The 14,207-nt window shown below is 38.6% G+C and overlaps 1 long non-coding RNA gene across 1 annotated transcript in view; it reads right to left on the bottom strand.

Moving 5' to 3' along the window:
* LOC125381528 overlaps nt 1-7,570 on the bottom strand; it is an 88,550-nt gene extending 80,980 nt beyond the window's left edge. The window contains exon 1 of the long non-coding RNA XR_007221849.1: nt 6,868-7,570. This is a non-coding gene — a long non-coding RNA (uncharacterized LOC125381528). The remainder of the gene's footprint in view (nt 1-6,867) is intronic.
* Nucleotides 7,571-14,207: the final 6,637 nt, after the last annotated feature.

Genomic DNA, 14,207 nt, shown 5'->3' with positions numbered 1-14,207 from the left:
ATCATGTCTCAAATAGATTGGTACAACCATTTCAGGCTGACTGGGCGGTATTGAGGAATAAAACAGGCGCAATCTAACAACGTTATTTTGATCGGCGGTGCTACATTTGGCCAACGTTGGTGCAAAGTTTGATTATGATGTGTATATTTTTGGAAAAAATATTATTCTTTACATTTTTGTAACTTTGAATATTTCTTTTTATTTCAACTCTTTTATGGTCAGAGTTCAAAGTGAATTCAACTTGCAGAATGTAGTGGTTGTTACCTGATGTCTTAACTTGATTGGTACAAACATTTCAGGCTGACTTGGCGGTATTGAAAAATAAAACAGGCGTAATCTAACGTTGGCCCAACGTTGGCTTTCAACGTTGGGCCAACGTTATTTTGATCGGCGGTCCTACGTTGGGCCAACGTTCGTGCAATGTTTGATTTTGATGTGTATATTTTCGGAAACAAATATGATTCTTTACATGTTTTTAACTTCGAATATTTCTTTTTATTTCAACTCTTTCGCAGATATATACTGAGTCAAATTAAAAACTTCACATTTTTGAAAGTAATCCCATTTAAGATATACAACGGACAAATGTATCAGAGAAGGTCATTTTTAATCATTTATGTCCAAAGAAGGATTTTAATTAACGGTGGTAACCATAATTTGTTCCAAGCACCTACGGTATTCCGTAATAACATCAACAGTTTAAATCATAAGTCCCAAGCACGAGAATCTGATGGCACACAAGTTCAGTAGCGTGTATGGCCACCATGTGCATTGACAACTGCCACACAACGCCTCCGCATGGACCTTGTGATGCTTGTAAACACATGATTGGGAAGACGACGCCATTGTTACTGCAAAATGGTGCCAAGATCTAGCAAATTCTGTGGTTGGTTCTAGAGAGTGCGCAGACTTCTGCCAAGAGCATCCCAGACGTGTTCGATGGGATTGAGGTCTGGGGGACCTTGACGGCCAGTCCATGACGTTGACTCACGCATTCGGAAGGAAATTCCTTGTCCAAATTGCTGTGTGGGGTCTGGCATAGTCGTGTTGGAAGATCAAACCGGGTCCATGTGCTGCCATAAAAAGCAGCAGTTCTGGTGCCAGTACCTGGTCGCGGTAAGCAGCAGCGTTGAGGTTGCCACGGATGACAAGAAGCCTGGAGTGTGCATTGCCACAGAAATCTCCACTCACCATGACACTTCCGCCTCGAAATCTGTAAACTTCCTGTACACATCACTGGGCGTAACGTGCATGACGGCGCCTCCACACACTCTCCCTACCATCAGCAAATCGAAAATTAAATTGTGGATTCATCACTGAAGACGACTTGATTCCAATTCCTCTGAGTCCATCGTAAGTGTCGCTGTGCCCACAATTGACGTTGACGTCTGTGTAATTGAGTCAGAATTGGCCCGCAGTATGACCGTCGTGCTTGAAGGTGAGCAGTTCTCAGACGGTTTCGAACAGTTTGCGCACTCAGTCTACCCCTAAACAGTTCATTTCTGGTTGATGTAGCCGTCAAAAATCGGTTACGCAGGTGACGTAAGACAATCTGACGATCCTCTGCATGTGACGTCACACGTGGTCGACCTGGCCGAGGGCTATCAGCGGTGGTACCCGTTTGCTGTAGACGCGTCTGTAAATCATAAACATGCCGATAGCACGTTCACGTTGCACATTTGAAACTCGTGGCATGACAAATGCCGTACAGACTTTTGTTTTCTTGTGTGTTTTTTGGTTAATGACTGCTAACAAGTATGGCTGAAACACGTGCGGTATTATGGCCACGTGACCAGTTGCACGTGAAAACCCACTTTTGCCACTATTGTGCTGTGCACATGATTTTGATCGATTCACCTGCACAAAAACGGGTGTTATCTGAAGACAATACGTGGCCATTACTGTTTAAATACACAATAAGGGCCCACAATGATAACTGGTCAAAATGTTAAAACTTTAGGATTGTGAAGTTTTTGATTTGGTTCAGTATAGTTCAAAGTGAATTCTGCATGCAGAATGTAGTGCTTGTTACACCATGTCTCAAATAGATTGGTACAAACATTTCAGGCTGACTGGGCGGTATTGAGGAATAAAACAGGCGTAATCTAACGTTGGGCAAACGTTGGCTTTCAACGTTGGGCCAACGTTTTTTTGATCGGCGGTCCTATGTTGGGCCAACGTTCGTGCAATGTTTGATTTTGATATGTATATTTTCGGAAAGAAATATGATTCTTTACATGTTTTTAACTTCGAATATTTCTTTTTATTTCAACTCTTTCGTGGATAGAGTTCAAAGTGAATTCAGCTTGCATGATGTAGTGCTTGTTACATCATGTCTCAAAAAGATTGGTACAACCATTTCCGGCTGACTGGGCGGTATTGAGGGATAAAACAGGCGCAATCTAACGTTGGGCCAACGTTGGGTCAACCTTAATTTGATCGGCGGTCGTACGTTGGGCCAACGTTGGTGCAAAGTTTGATTTTGATATGTATATTTTCGGAAAACAAATATGATACTTTACATGTTTTTAATTTCGAATATTTCTTTTTATTTCAACTCTTTCATGGTCAGAGTTCAAAGTGAATTCAGCTTGCAGAATGAAGTGCTTGTTACCTGATGTCTTAACTAGATTGGTACAAACATTTCAGGCTGACTTGGCGGTATTGAGAAATAAAACAGGCGTTATCTAACGTTGGGCCAACATTGGCTATCAACATTGGGCCAACGTTATTTTGATCGGCGGTCCTATTTGGGCCAACGTTGGTGCAAAGTTTGATTATGATGTGTATATTTTCGGAAAAATGTGATTCTTAACATGTTTTTAACTTCGAGTATTTATTTTTATTTCAACTCTTTCATGGTTAGGGTTCAAAGTGAATTCAGCTTGCAGAATGATTTTCTTGGTACCTGATGTGTTAACTTGATTGGTACAAACATTTCAGGGTTCCTGGGAGGTATTGAGGAATAAAACAGGCGTAATCTAACGTTGGGCCAACGTTAGCTATCAACATTGGGCCAACGTTATTTTGATAGGCGGGCCTACGTTGGGCCAATGTTGGTGCAAAGTTTGATTTTGATATCCATATTTTCTGAAAAAGATATGATTCTTTACATGTTTTTAACTTTGAATATTTCTTTTTATTTCAATTCTTTCACGGCTAGAGTTCAAAGTGAATTCAGCTTGCAAAAAGTATGACTTGTTACCTGATATTTTAACCAGAATGGTTCAATCATTTCTGGCTGCCAGGGAGGTATTGAGGAATAAAACAGGCGTAATCTTACGTTGGGCCCAGTGATCTGTGTCATGGAATGTTGTTTGTGATATATGATAGGAGTAATTGTATATGTGTGATATGCCATATGCGCCATGTATCCCGTGATATATGTCATGTAATGTGTGTAACTGTATATATGTGATGTGTTTTATATGTCATGCATCATGTGATCTGTCATACAATGTTTTTGTTGTAATATGTGATGTGATCAATTGATATTTGTGATGTGCCATATATGTCATGTATGCGTGCCATATGCGTCATATCATAGTCATTGTATATGTGTGATGTGGCATGTGCCATATCTGTCATGTATCCTGTGATATGTGTCATGTATTTTTTGTGTTATGTGAGTAATTGTATAAGTGCGATGTGCCATGTGCAATATGTGTCATGTATCCTGTGATCTGTAGCATGCAATGTTTTTGTTGTTATATGTGATGTGATCAATTGATATTTGTGATGTGCCATATATGTCATGTATGCGTGCCATATGCGTCATATCATATGTGGTATATTTCATTTCATATATCATTTGTCATTTTATATGTGAGGTGAGATATGTGTAATGCGATGTTATATGCAATGTGTCCTGTGTCTTGCGATTTATATCAGGAGATATGTTTCATGTGACGTTTGTCATGAGTTCGTTTATATGTGTCCTGTATCGTGCGTCATGTATTAAGTAATGTGCCATATATATCATGTATCCTGTGATATGTGTTCTGTTATGTATTATGTGATATGTGATTTACCTTTTATGCGTGATGTGTCTTGTTTCATGTGATATTCGATATGTTTATGATATGTATCATTTTACCTGTGATATGTGTCATGTATTCTGTGGTATGAGCCCCGAAAGGTTTTTCGTAATATGGGGCGTCCGGTATTTGTCATGTGGCATATGATGTGTGTAGTGTCCTGTTTTGTCATGTGTCATGTCCTAGGTGATATATACGTCTCATATGTCGTGTGTCGTATCATGTGAAATGTGATTTGTGTGATGTATCATGTGTTGTGTCACGCGAAATATGTCATGGCATACATTGAATATTATGTAATATGTTATAGTGAGTGAGTGAGTATAGTTCTTTTATACGCATCTTTTAGCATTATTCCAGCAAAATCACGGTGGGGGACACCAGAAATGGGCTTCACACATTGTGGCCATGTGGGGAATCGAACCCGGGTCTGAAGCGTGTCGAGCGAACGCTTTAACCACAAGGCTACTCCATCGGCCCTTATGTTATATGTTTCATGTGATATTTGATATTTGTCATTCCACGTGGATACATGAGAAATGCGTTATGTGTCATGCCATGTGTGTCATGCGATAGATGACGGGTAGCATGTATGAAATGTAATATGTGATGCGTGATGCGTGATGCGTGATGTGTGATGTGTGATAAACAATGTTACTCAATAATCTTACTCAGTATTCGCATGATCGAGTAACCCTGACACATCGCTACAAACATTAAAGTTGCTATCCATAACCGTTTTATGTCCCCATGTTCCTACAACTTCTAAATGGCTAACAAAGAGTATTTTACAATTAAATGAGCATTAGACCGGTGTATACAAAGTAGTATCTTGCTGTTAAAAAGAGGAATACTGGTTTGACAGTCAACTCATCTCTCATCAATGTTATGCAACAAACAGACACCGAGTTATGTTCGGGGTAGTGAGTGAAATGTGTCGACCATATCCGACACTACTCGTGAGAACACCAGAGATTATGTCATAGAGTTCACAGAGTAATAGTTCATTACTTTCTGTTCACGAGGTCACGGCAAGACCTTTTTGTCTCCAGCATTAAGACTTTAAATTACGTATAAATTACTCTGGCATTTAAACTTTAATTACGTACATACTTTGTTAATAAAGATATTCAATTGGCGCTCATGACCATCTGTTTCGCTATGTTATTGTGTAAACACACGGAAGTAACAGCTGTAAATACGTAAACTATGCCATTTCATTTCAAAATAATGTTTAATGCAATTTAATTAGGTTTACACGTTTGAAGTAGTCGAACTTGAGAATGTAAAGCTTTTGGAAGCACGTGAGTAAAGATGAATATCGTCAAAGAAACATCTATGTGATATACTAGTCATTAACAATGAATGTTGACAAACTGCAGCAATTACCTGTAAATGAATTTACAGGGTTTCTGTCGCGAAATCGTAACATGACAGCTTCTTTTATCAGTAAACATTCAATATTTGTAGAGACATCGTATTTAGAAACTGCAGACATGTTACATTGCGGCGCATGTTGTAAAGTGCATCTGGTGTTGCGGTACTGTCCGAACTCCCTACCCTTACTCTGGTGAAGAAACATTAAAATGTCCTCAGATTATGTAAGATATATGGTAGCTTTGCGTGGTTTATAGCTCCTTACCGATATGTAGTTCGCTTTGGGACAGCACGCTTCAGATCCTGCCCCACGTGCGGGCACGTGCGTTTGTCGGTTGCATGCCGATTTAGTGTTTTATGGTTATAAAGGTGGGTTGGACGGGTGGATTTAATTAGGAAATAATGTAAGCTATGTGATGTAGATACATTGACCGATTGTGTTGGGAGGTTTGTAGGGGTGGTTTGTTTGTCCTCGTAGACTGTGTTAAGGATGCTGTAGTGATTATTTATTAAAGTGGCTTAGTTAGGGGTTTATTCGTCTGCTTCTGGGTTTTATTCTTAAGGTATAAGTAAGTAGGAATTTTGGCTTAATAATGTAAATTTTAGTTAGGAATAGTATTGACTAATTTGTAATTGTTGTTTTATATTTTGTTGTGTGTTTTTTATTTTCTGTAATAAACTGTTGAAACTTGATTATATTTTGTCGTGAATGATCCAACGAACTGAGGTCGTAAAGGACAGACGGAGGGACCGTAGACACATTCTTTAGTATTTTCGGCATCAATATCTCCTTGATAAAAAAATCACAACGCAAAGTCATGAAAATATTAGGTGTCTAAATGTGCCCAAAGCCTGTCCTGTTACAAGTGACACACCAAGCTGCCACTAACAGGTGAGGTGACCCTCCTGACACAAGTACCCCACCCCTACCCTCATTGTTTTTACCAATCACCCGTTTGACTGATCATAAATATCCAACGGTAGGTGTTGACAAGGGCGCAGGTTTTATCACACGGTTGTTTTACAACATGGTTTTTTTTTGTGAAATCACAGTGTCTATTAAATTATATTTAATAAAAGCATAACTTACGTTTGGTGATATTTGTATTTACACGGTTGTGTTTCTTCAAAACAAAGAAATGATTTTTGAATGAAGGAACACGCGCTGGTTCATGGGACAAATGTTTACATGACGCTAAACATTGAATTATATTAGACATCGGTTGAGTTATATGTCTTGACTGCCAAAAATATCAGACTTGTGCAAAGGAAAATTGGTCACCACGTGGTTTTTCCAAAACATATTGCTGCGCTTTTCACACCTTAGGATGTCTCCGCGGAAACAACACGATCAACTGTGTAAAACCGGCCACAATGCTTAGAGTTTCTGGACAACAGATTTTTAAAGAATGAAAATTGGACCCGGTATAGATAAGGGTAGAAAAATCTTTACCTCGTTGTTTGTCCATTGAACTGTCTCCATGTGGGTCGGGCGGGGTTCGGGCTTGCAATTGCTACGTGCTTGTTTTTTTTCCAGTGTGTGGGAGGGGGTTGTGTTTGTAAAAAAGTCATATAGGCAATATACACAAGACGCACATTTCTCAATCACCGACTTCTTGGAATGCTCTCTGTGAACACGTTTTGGTGGACGTCCATTTTGGGGAATCACGTCGACTATTCATGTCTACTCTTCCTCTCTTCGTTCCGTTTTCTTTATCATCAGTGTATGTTTCAAACAGTTCATTTTCAAAATAAATTCCATCACGTTGTCCAAGCCGTCTGTGTATTGCTTTGAAAATGTCAATGCGTGTATCCTCCACACTTTGGATATCGTAGGCCGTCTTCCTTGCTGTGAGAACTGGTCAGTGCTTCAATGACCCTGCACGGGCTGCCCATTGTTTGTTGATTGCCTGGACGCTGGGTCAGTCAGCAGTGACAATACTTGTGTAAATTCGCCTTCAAATTTGTTTACATTTTGGACACTTGATTTTAAGCAAAACGCTCAATAATGTTCATGATTCACTCACATATACCCATTCCGGGTTGCTTCAAGGTCAAATTACATTATTTTTGCACAACATCATCTCATAATTAACGCGATTGTGACGGAGCATTCTTTTCAGCGACATGCTATTCAGGCGCATGCGCATCCTGCTATGATCTACACTAACACCCAATGTGATTACGTACCAATATACATGTTGCACTCAATGTGTTAAATCTGATTCATTTAGGCAATTTCTAAAATGTCTAAATATTTTAGTCATTTTACAAATTAAGTGACAAATCTGTTCATTGTCCATTGACACGCTGACTGATTATACACATTGTCTGAAACATAATGTTATGTGTTGACAACCGGGCTGTGCACATGTAGCACTTTAAAAAGCCACGATGCATACTGGCATCCAGGGTGTACATGTGCCACTATATATAGCTACGTTGTATACTGACATCCTGGGTGTACATGTGTCACTATATATAGCTACGTTGTATACTGACATCCTGGGTGTACATGTGTCACTATATATAGCTACTTTGCAAACTGACATCCTGGGTGTTCATGTACCACTATATATAGCTACGTTGTATACTGACACCCAGGGTGTACACCTTTCACTACATATAGCTACATTATATACTATCATTCTGGGTGTACATGTACCACTATATATAATTCTAGGTGTACATGTGACAGTATATATAGCTACGTTGAAAACTGACATCTTGGATGCGCATGTGTCACTATATATAGCTACGTTGTGTACTCCCGTCCTGGGACTGCATGTGTCGCTATATATAGCTACGTTGTAAAATAACATCCTGGGTGTGCATGCGTCACTATATATAGCTACATTGTATAATGACATCCTGGGTGTACATGTGTCACTTTATATAGCTACATTGTATAATGACATCCTGGGTGTACATGTGTCACTATAAACAGCTACATTATATACTAACATCCTGGTTGTGCATGTGTCACCAGGTAAACCTATTTCATATACTTACATACTTGGCGTGCACGTGTCACTACATATAGCTACGTTGTATACTGACATCCTCTGTGTACATGTGTCACATTATATACCTACGTTGTATAATGTCACCCTGGGTCTACATGTGTCACTATATATAGCTACGTTGTATACTGACATACTAGGTGCACATGTGTCACTATATATAGCTACGTTGTATATTGACATCCTGGGTGTACATGTGTCACTATATATAGCTACGTTGTATACTGACATCCTGCGTGTACATGTGTCACTTTATATAGCTACGTTGTATACTGACATCCTGAATGTACATGTGTCACTATGTATAACTCTGTTGTATACTGACACCCTGTGTATACATATGTACATCTACCACTACATATAGCTACGTTGTATACTGAATTTCCCTGTATATTTGTACCACTATATAAAGCTAAGTTGTATAATGACATCCTGGGTCTACATGTGTCACTGTTTATAGCTATGTTGTATAACTACATCATGGGTGTACATTTCTCACTATATATATCTACGATGTATACTGACATCCTGTGTGTACATATACTACTACATACAGCTACGTTCTTACTGACATCGTAGGTGTACATGTGTCACTATATATAGCTACGTTGCATACTGACATCCTGTGTGTACATGTGTCACTATGTATAGCTACGTTGTATACAGACATCATGGGTGTACATGTGTCACTATGTATAGCTGCGTTGTATACTGACAACCTGCGTGTACATGTGTCACTATATAGGTACGTTGTATACTGACATCCAGGGTGTGTATGTGTCACTATATATAGCTCCGTTGTATACTGACATCCTGGGTGTACATGTGTCACTATATATAGCTACGTTGTATACTGACATCCTGGGTGTACATGTGTCACTATATATAGCTACTTTGCAAACTGACATCCTGGGTGTTCATGTACCACTATATATAGCTACGTTGTATACTGACATCCAGGCTGTGCATGTGTCACTATATATAGCTACGTTGAAAACTGACATCTTGGGTGTGCATGTGTCATTATATATAGCTACGTTGTGTACTCCCATCCTGGGAGTGCATGTGTCACTATATATAGCTACGTTGTAAAATAACATCCTGGGTGTACATGTGTCACTTTATATAGCTACGTTGTATACTGACATCCTAGGTGTACATGTGTCACTATATATAGCTACGTTGAATACTGACATCCTAGGTGTACATGTGTCACTATATATAGCTACGTTGTATACTAACAACCTGGGTGTGCATGTGTCACCATAGATAGCTACGCTGTATACTAACATCCCGGGTGTACCTGTGTCACTATATATAGCTACGTTCTATACTAGCATCTTCGGTCTACATGTATCACTATATATAGCTACGTTGTATACTGACATCTTAGGTGTGCATATGTCACTATTTATAGCTACGTTGTGTACTGACATTCTTGGTGTGCATGTATTACTATATATAACTGCGTTGTAAACTGACTTCCTGGGTGTGCATGTATCACTATGTATAGCTACACTACTGCCTTGAAGTTCATTCCCCTTACACGCATGGGAAACGCGTTACGCAACCCGTGTGCACCCCGTTTGTCACTCGAACCCGTCCGCGACGTGTGTGATACCCGTGTGCAACGCGTGACACACTCATTAGAGGGAGAACAAACTTTTGACCAAAGTAGGATCCATGTCTAGCTGAACCTGGACTTTCTCTAGAGTTTATTTCCTCCAAGTTTCAGGCTATAGGCCCATAGAACATACATGATATCAATAAAGTGTATGCTTAATACATGAAATTAATATAATACATAAATAATATATCAGTGAATTGTGAGTGACTCGCGTAATCTAAAAGCGTGGTAGATATATTTAGCAAGTTGTGTAATAGTGTATTTACATTTAGAAGACATAAGATTTACAAATTTTTCATATGATGGATTAGTGTGAAAATATGTATCAATAAAATGTAAACGTAATGTTGAATATGAAGTACAAATAAGGAGGAAATGATATTCATTTTCAATGTAGTTGAAGTCCAATTTTTGACATTGTGGGCAAAATCTTTTGTTTTCTTCTATATTGGTATGACGTCCAGTTTCGATCATAAGTTTATGGCAGCTGCATCGGAATCTTGTTAGGGTTTCTTTATAGATCTTCTTGTTTACTTCCTGAAGGTACATTTCTATTGTTAATACCGATTTGAAAGTTAAATATGTTTTAAGTTTTGATTTTTGAGATAGGTTTTCAGTCCAACGTTGTTGACCACAGTCCACGATACGTTGTTTATTGTCAAATGAATATTTGCGGATCTCCAACATCTTGAATTATCCAGGCGTAGCCAAATCCATACTTGAAAAGAATGTTTTTTTATATATGTTGCCCATGATATACGTCCAGCTTCATCTAATGTGTACATCATTAAATACGTTTGCTTCGGTAGACGATCAGTGTTCATAGAGATTAATTTTGTCCAATATTTAATACATTTACTAATATAATACACATATAATCGTTGTCTTCCAGTTTCACCAAGAACAGCGTCATTGCTTGCATTATTTGGTAGGTAAAGAATCCGTTTGTAATATTTAGTCTGTACCATCTCTTTAGTTTCGTAGTATTGGAAACCCCAAACTTTAGAGCCATATGTTAATATTGGTAAAACCATGGATTCGAACATCTTGATTGCAGTAGTGATTGGTAATCCTCCACATAGTTATTTTATAGATATAATGACATACTTTTTCTGCTTGTTGTGAAAGTGTTGCCGTTGCTTTTGTCCATAGCAATTTAGCAGTGACAAATAGTCCCAAATATTTATAAGATGAAACAGTCTCTATCTTTTCTTCTCTGTAAGTCCAATTTTCATAGTTCCTTAAACGTCCACCATTTCTAAAACGATTATCTTTGATTTGTTCATATTTAGAGACAGTCCCCATTTTTTACAAAATTCACTTATACATTTGATCTGTTGTTGTAATCTTCCAGTGGTATCGGCAGTGTTGGCAAAATCATCGGCGTATAATAAAGAACAAATATTTGGTGCTTCTTCTGAGATGAATATTCCACGAGAGTCAGATTGATTTAGTTCGTTGACCAATTCATTTATAAACAGGCAAAAGAGTGTCGGGCTGATCATGCATCCTTGTCGTGTTCCAATAAAACAGTTAAAATATTCAGTTAAACCATTATCAGTTCTCACACAAGCTTTTAGTTTCGAATACATATCTCGTAGAATTTTTAGAACTTTTCCATGGATACCATATTTCATAAGCCGATGCCAAAGCAAGTTATGGTGAACAGTCAAACGCTTTACTGAAGTCAATGAAGAGACAATAAAATCTTCCACCGGTTGATTTTGATAGGTATTTCTGTATCATTCCATACAATGTGAAAATACTGTCGACTGTTTAGCGTCCTTTTCTAAAACCAAACTGGTTTTCATATAATATATTATTGTCATCACACCATAGCTGCAGGCGTTCGTTGATAATTTTTGTGAATATTTTCCCCAAAACGGGTAATAATGAAATGCCTCTATATATAATTATTCACACTGTTCGTATCTCCATCTTTATACATCGGACATATAACTGCTCTGCGCCATGATTCCGGATAAACACCTGATTTCATTATCTCGTTAAACAGATGCACACATATAGGAACAATAATATCCAAAGAATTTAGAAATAGTTCAGAAGAGATCCCATCACATCCTGGTGCTTTATTTGATTTCATGTTGATAATGGCTGTCTTCACTTCATCACTTGATATCTCTCTGTTTACGTCTTCAGGCGATCCACGTTCACAAGCCTCACATACATCATTGTCATGCTGTGATATGTCTGATTTTACTAAATCTTCAATAGATGACTTCGAACGGGGAGAATTTAATAGATTCTGGAAATATGAAAACCATCCCCAAGAACTGATACTGTTTGTTTTCCTGCAACATTTTCTTTTCTTGATTTCCTTCCACAGTTTGTTGTTATCACTTTTTATCTCATTAAATCTATCTCTGAGTGAACGCTGAAATTCATCTTGTTTCTGTTTGCATAATTCTTTAAAGGTTCGTCTGTGCTGTTTATATACTTGGTAATCTTCATCTCTATCCGTGTCTCTGAATCTATCCAGTGCAAAATACTTCTCCGACTTCAGTCTATCACACTCTGCGTCCCACCATGCAGGCTGAACCTAGACGTGGTAACAAGGCGATAACGTTTTGATTTCCTGACGAAAAATGTTAACACATATTTTATTTTATGTACTTGCTGATGTCTCATTTTTAGATGTGATTTTGTTGGAAAATATGAGTACTGTTGTGGCTTCTACATGATGTTTTCCGATGGTGTTAAGAGAATACATGATCCTGTTAAATGTTATTGCTATTCAAATGTTTTTTTGTGATTTGACATTAAAAGTCTGTTGTACGACTTTCAGTGATCATGTTTATGAGGTTTGGTGGAGCATTGTTTTCATTGGACCCTAATTATTTTATGATGGTTGGGTCTCTTTGTCTCAGCTCCATAGCCGTGACGCTGGGAAAGGGCAGCATTTAATTAATGAGAGTAGGTTATATCATGGAGGATACACTTGAGGGAGAGGGTTCTACTAATTACCGTACCACAGGAAGAGACCTGTAGACGTGAGCGCGGGGTTGTGTGTAAGATGGCCGTTGCATAATGGCCGCCAGGAGTGCTAAACATTGAGCTAAAGCAGTGTTATTTTCACGGGCCTGTTGAATAAATTCCCGGCGCTGCTGTCCATATATCTTCTACTTGATCATGGATACATCATTTTGGCATTTTCAACGTACATTAATGGTTTACTAGTTATATCTTTTAGAGTATTTGTCAATTGTGTCGAACGTACAAGCAATAATTGTAATTTGTGGTGACATATAAATATAAAACGTCTCATTTAAAACATGAAGTAAGTACGATAGTAAATAATAATATTCAAATCGCATTAAAATACAATGATAACAAGATTCATATGTAACCCTAAAGCCTGTGTTCCACATTCATAGCCAGGAGGACAGCTGCTGACTAAACAAAGGGAAGAGGCTTGCCTTTACATATACTGAACCAAATTAAAAACTTCACAATCCTAAAATTTTAACATTTTGACCAGTTATCATTGTGGGGCCTTATTGTGTATTTAAACAGTAATGGCCACGTATTGTCTTCAGATAACACCCGTTTTTGTGCAGGTGAATCGATCAAAATCATGTGCACAGCTCTATAGTGGCAAAAGTGGTTTTCCACGTGCAACTGGTCACGTGGCCATAATACCGCACGTGTTTTCAGCCATACTTGTTAGCAGTCATCAATAAAAAAAAAGAAAAACACAAAAAAAAAGAAGTCTTTACGGCCATTTGTCATGCCACGTCTTTCAAATGTGCAACGTGAACGTGCCATCGGCATGTTGAAGACGGGAACGTCCGTAGCTGAAGTCGCAAGGATGATGGGTTGTAGTCGACGGACTGTTTGTGATTTACAGACGCGTCTACAGCAAACGGGTACCACCGCTGATCGCCCTCGGCCAGGTCGACTACGTGTGACGTCACATGCAGAGGATCGATAGATTGTCTTTACGTCACCTCCGTAGCCGATTTTTGACGGCTACATCAACCAGAAATGAACTGTTTAGGGGTAGACTGAGTGCGCAAACTGTTCGAAACCGTCTGAGAACTGTTCACCTTCAAGAACGACGGCCCTACTGCGGGCCGATTCTGACTCAATTACACAGACGTCAACGTCAGTTGTGGGCACAGC

The sequence above is a fragment of the Haliotis rufescens genome, unplaced genomic scaffold (assembly GCF_023055435.1).
Source record: "Haliotis rufescens isolate VD_foot unplaced genomic scaffold, xgHalRufe1.0.p SCAF_18, whole genome shotgun sequence".
NCBI classification, from domain to species: Eukaryota; Metazoa; Mollusca; class Gastropoda; order Lepetellida; family Haliotidae; genus Haliotis; species Haliotis rufescens.
The sequence above is the reverse complement of the archived record's forward strand: the minus strand, read 5'-3'. Positions and strand labels throughout refer to the sequence as shown.